The sequence below is a fragment of the Nerophis lumbriciformis genome, linkage group LG12 (genome assembly GCF_033978685.3).
Source record: "Nerophis lumbriciformis linkage group LG12, RoL_Nlum_v2.1, whole genome shotgun sequence".
Classification (NCBI taxonomy): Eukaryota; Metazoa; Chordata; class Actinopteri; order Syngnathiformes; family Syngnathidae; genus Nerophis; species Nerophis lumbriciformis.
This window is the reverse complement of record NC_084559.2, coordinates 17107078-17113077: the sequence shown is the minus strand read 5'-3', so window position 1 is coordinate 17113077 and position 6000 is coordinate 17107078. Positions and strand designations below refer to the sequence as shown.

Sequence of the window (6000 nt, the reverse complement as noted above, 5' to 3'; positions counted from 1 at the left end):
CTCTTTACCTCCGTGGCGGAGGTTCCGCCGAACCCCTGAGGCCGACTCACCGAACCCCTAGGGTTCGATCGAGCCCAGGTTAAGAACCACTGCAGTAGGCCCATAATAAATTCATAAAAGAACCAAACTTCATAAATGTTTTTTTGTGGCCAACAAGTATGTGCTCCAACCACTCTATCACCAAAAAATAAGAGTTGTAGAAATGATTGGAAACTCAAGACAGCCATGACATTATGTTCCTTACAAGTGAATGTCAACTTTTGACCACGACTCAATGTGAAGGTGGAGCAGGAAGCAAAATGAATACTACTATTAAATATATTTAAAAAAAAACACGAATGCGTTCCTATTGGCTGAGTCTTTAGCATGTTGCGCCACGCTTCCTTTGTCGAATCATTTCCTCTTTGTGTCTTCTGCAGCGACTTGGTTCCATTGATGCAGCGTTGCTGGCGTGCTCTCAGCCCCTCAAGAGGTTCATGGGAAAATGCCGCAGAGGGGAAGGACCTGCGGGAAGAGGCTTCTCTTGGGCGGGAAAGGACTGTTCCGCGTTTAGCGACTTGGACTTTTATCTGAGGTTCCGGCTGAGCAGGTATAGCGAGGACGGGGCCAGGATGCGAGTCTGAGCGCTGGCAGGGCCGTCGCTATGCTGGTAGAGGTGAGGTCTCCTCCCTCCTCGTCAATGAAACTTGACATTTGTCCACCATGCTGGACAACCCTGCCGCCTCCGTCCCTTACATCACGCTGGAGCTGCTGATCGCCATCTTCTCCGTGTTGGGCAACGTGCTGGTGTGTTGGGCCGTGTTCCTCAACAGCAACCTGCAGAGCCACACCAACTTCTTCGTGGTCTCGCTCGCCGTGGCCGACATCGCGGTGGGCGTCCTCGCCATTCCATTCGCCATCGTCATCAGCGTGGGCTTCTGCTCCAACTTCTACGGATGCCTCTTCATCGCCTGTTTTGTGCTCATCCTCACCCAGAGCTCCATCTTCAGCCTGCTGGCCATCGCCATGGATCGATACATTGCCATCAAGCTCCCGCTCAGGTCAGTTTTGGGTCCTTTGATTGGAAAAGTTGTTCCTCCAGAACTTGTTTCGCTTTCCAAGACTGTAGTTGTCGTTCCTTTGACATGTGACCATAGAGCCACATGCTACTGAGTCACCAACGTCGAGCACGCAGTGGTAGCTTTATGTCAAACGCATTTAAAGAGGGTTTATTTGATTCCATCTCATTCCAACTGTTCCAACTTCAAAATATTCAGCCTGTTTGGGAAATGTGTGATCTACTTCAACAATTCAAAAAAAATTCCAGGTTTTCCCAAAATTCCGTAATACCATTTCTCAATTCAACATGTTACTACTTAAATATTTCTTGACCAATTGGAAAAATTCCAACACCAACTATCAAGTTTTTTTTTTACCATTTTCAAAAAATATTCCACTTTTCCCGAAATTCCCAATTTTTTTGTAAATTCCCATTGAAATCAATGGGACATTCTTCAAAGTTCCACAACTCCCACATTTTTCATCTGATTCCAACTGTTCCAACTTCAAAATATTCAGCCTGTTTGGGAATTGTGTGCTCTACTTCAACAATTCAAAAAAAAATTCCCGGTTTTCCCAAAATTCCAGGAATTCCGTAATACCATTTCTCAATTCTACATGTTACTACTTAAAGATTTCTGGACTGATTGGAAAAATTCCAACACCAACCATCAAGTTTTTTTTTTTACCATTTTCAAAAAAATTCCCGCTTTTCCCGAAATTCCCAATTTTTTGGGAAATTCCCATTGAAATCAATTGGACATTCTTCAAAGTTCCACAACCCCCACATTTTTCACCTGATTCCAACTGTTCTAACTTCAAAGTATTCAGCCTGTTTGGGAATTGTGTGCTCTACTCCAACAATTCTAAAAAAAATTCCCGGAATTCCGTAATACCATTTCTCAATTCAACATGTTACTACTTAAACATTTCTCGACCGATTTGAAAAATTCTAACACCAACCATCAAGTTTTTTTTACCATTTTCAAAAAATATTCCGCTTTTCCTGAAATTCCCAATTTTTTTGGAAATTCCCATTGAAATCAATGGGACATTCTTCAAAGTTCCACAACTCCCACATTTTTAATCTGATTCCAACTGTTACAACTTCAAAATATTCAGCCTGTTTGGGAATTGTGTGCTCTACTTCTACAATTAAAAAAAATTCCCAGTTTTCCCCAAATTCCAAGAATTCCGTAATACCATTTCTCAATTCAACATGTTACTACTTAAAGATTTCTCGACCGATTTGAAAAATTCCAACACCAACCATCAAGTTTTTTTTTTACCATTTTCAAAAAAATTCCCGCTTTTCCAGAAATTCCCAATTGTTTGTTAAATTCCCATTGAAATCAATGGGACATTATTCAAAGTTCCACAACCCCCACATTTTTCATCTGATTCCAACTGTTCCAACTTCAAAATATTCAGCCTGTTTGGGAATTGTGTGCTCTACTTCAACAATTCAAAATAAATTCCCGGTTTTCCTGAAATTCCGTAATACCATTTCTCAATTCAAAATGTTACTACTTAAACATTTCCCGAACGATTTGAAAAATTCCAACACCAACCATCAAGTTTTTTTTTTACTATTTTCAAAAAAATTCCCGGTTTTCCCGAATTTTTTTGTAAACTCCCATTGAAATCATTGGGACATTCTTCAAAGTTCCACAACTCCCACATTTTTCATCTGATTCCACCTGTTCCAACTTCAAAATATTCCGCCTGTTTGGGAATTGTGTGCTCTTTTCCAACAATTCTAAAAAAAAAATCCCGGAATTCCGTAATACCATTTCTCAATTTAACATGTTACTACCGTACTTAAACATTTCTCAACCGATTTTTAAAAAATTTCAACACCAACTATCAAGTTGTTTTTTTTACCATTTTCAAAAAAATTCCCGCTTTTCCCGAAATTCCCAATTTTTTTGTAAATTCCCATTGAAATCAATTGGACATTCTTCAAAGTTCCACAACTCCCACATTTTTCATCTGATTCCAGCTGTTCCAACTTCAAAATATTCAGCCTGTTTGGGAATCGTGTGCTCTACTTCAACAATTTAAAAAAATTCCCAGTTTTCCCCAAATTCCAAGAATTCCGTAATACCATTTCTCAATTCAACATGTTACAACTTAAACATTTCTCGACCGATTGGAAAAATTCCAACACCAACCTTTAAGATTTTTTTTTACCATTTTCAAAAAATATTCCGCTTTTCCCGAAATTCCCAATTTTTTTGTAAATTCCCATTGAAAGCAATGGGACATTCTCCAAAGTTCCACAACTCCCACATTTTTCATCTGATTCCACCTGTTCCAACTTCAAAATATTCAGCCTGTTTGGGAATTGTGTGCTCTACTTCAACAATTCTAAAAACAATTCCAGGATTTCCCATAATTCCTTTTTTTTTCTCCCTTTTTTTCCATTCAAAATTAATTGTCCATTTTTTCCAACTTCCACAATTCCCACATTCTTCAACCGATTCAAACCATTCCAACTTCAACACATTCAACTCATCCTAGATATTCAAACTACCATTTTCCCACGTACCACAAATTTTCAGGAATTCCTGGGTTTTTTCTAACCCTATTTCCAACCTTTTTCGTTTGACTACTCCTTTTACATGTTTCATCCCATTTCAACTGTTTCACTATCAAAACATTCCTCTTAGTCAGGACAAAAAACAAGTTGGTTTAGGAACTGAAAACATTCCCTGTTTTACTGAAATTCCAGGAATTGCTGTTTCTCAATTAAAAAACTGTTACTACTTCAACGTTTCTTGACTGATTTAAAGCCATCGAAGTTTAAACATTAGCTCTATCCATATTGGTTCTCAGCGAGTATTCTATTTTTGTTTGTGAAACTCTCTAATCTGTTATTGAACAGTTTTTCAAGGATTTTAGAAAATTGTGGAAATAAAGAAACAGGTCTATAATTTGTAAATGAGGGCGATTGCATAATACCTTTATAGCTACACCTCAACACCCCCCCATTTCCCGAATTCGGAGGTGTCAAGGTTGGCAAGTATGGTGTGGTCATTCATGAATTAGTATTAAAACAATGTAAATAAATATGTACTCTTGGGGGCCCCGTTGGGTGGGCTCTGGTGGGGATTAGGCCTCTGAAGTAGAAATTGTGGGTCTCAATATGTGGCCTTTGTCTGTAATTGCTTCAGCAGACCATGTCAAAGTCCCATCTCTTCACATGTCAGATGTTGATATTAGCGACACTCCCATTGACAGTCTTTTCAACTTTGACCTTTTGTCGTTTAATGGAAGTGCCCCTCGGAGACTTTGTGTTTCCTGTTTCCAACAGACACTTTTCACACACGCCGTCTCTGCATCGGTTTTTGCATCTCCGACGGTGCGACAGGGGGGAGGGCGGCGGTTGTTGTTGCAGGGTTGACATTTGCACTTTAACATCTGAAGAATGTGCTAGAAACAAACTGTCTCAGCTGCTCTCCCACACTGCGTGGCAGTCATACTGAAACCAGACTAAAAAAAGACTAGTTTGTTGATAATTATTTTGACTCTTAAAGACCAGGAAGTAATCTTCTCATTCGTACCAAATGTGGACTTCAATTGCTTGAATAGTATCGATACCAAGGCTATCAATATAAGTTATTTTCTATGTGTGTTTACAAAAATATCTGTTTTATTTGTCGATATTGTTATGTTTATATATTGTTTCCAAACTCAGGGAATCTGTTGTTGGACTTTGGGAGGTGGCAATAAGACAAAACATTTGAATGAGCACCAATAGAATATATGTTTACTCCTTGGATTGGCTGGCTGACTGACGGATGTTGGCATAAGCAAAAATCAAAACTGAAACCAACTATTGTGTGCATATTTACTTTTGACTTCGGACAATTTGTGATAATTAAATATTTCTGAACGTACTGCAGTTTGGTGACGTTGTTTTCCTCCACTACACATTTTTTTTTTTAGATTATTCTGTTTTCTGTCAAATATTTTTGTGGGGGGGCGTGGCCTGCGGACCTGCAGCGAAGCGGGGTGTGCCAAGACCGGTTTCGAGATCAGCGACAGGTGCGTGGATGACACAGCTGTGAGTGTTTGTCTGATCACCTGTCGCTCTGTTAAAGGCAACAGTCGGGAAGGAGAAAGAAAGAGTTGTTGATGGCGGTTGATGGTGGAACACGAGTCGGAGCACGAGCGAGAGTGAGAGCAGAGAAACCATTCGTGTGCTCACTTGGGAGAAAAGACTTTGCACTTTTTTATTGAAAAATAAAACAGTGTTGTTAACCTGGAAGAGCCTGGCATGTCGGTAATTGGTGGTCCGAAGAACCCGAAGGAGCAAGGCCTCCACAATTTTATACTCTGTTATCTCTTAAATACAATGACAAAAATGTTTCATATTTGTACAAACTCTGCAGCAACGCGTGGACATCGGGGGCGGTACCTCTGGATTGGCAGACCGGGGTGGTGGTTCCTCTCTTTAAGAAGGGGAACCGGAGGGTGTGTTCAAACTATCGTGGGATCACACTCCTCAGCCTTCCCGGTAAGGTCTATTCAGGTGTACTGGAGAGGAGGCTACGCCGGATAGTCGAACCTCGGATTCAGGAGGAACAGTGTGGTTTTCGTCCTGGTCGTGGAACTGTGGACCAGCTCTATACTCTCGGCAGGGTCCTTGAGGGTGCATGGGAGTTTGCCCAACCAGTCTACATGTGCTTTGTGGACTTGGAGAAGGCATTCGACCGTGTCCCTCGGGAAGTCCTGTGGGGAGTGCTCAGAGAGTATGGGGTATCGGACTGTCTGATTTTGGCGGTCCGCTCCCTGTATGATCAGTGTCAGAGCTTGGTCCGCATTGCCGGCAGTAAGTCGGACACGTTTCCAGTGAGGGTTGGACTCCGCCAAGGCTGCCCTTTTTCACCGATTCTGTTCATAACTTTTATGGACAGAATTTCTAGGCGCAGTCAGGGCGTTGAGGGGATCCGGTTT

General features: G+C 41.1%; 1 pseudogene; it reads left to right on the top strand.

The window, feature by feature from the left end:
- The first annotated feature begins 490 nt into the window (after window positions 1-490).
- The window catches only part of LOC140679277 (adenosine receptor A2a-like), a 29493-nt pseudogene continuing 23983 nt past the window's right edge, over window positions 491-6000 (top strand).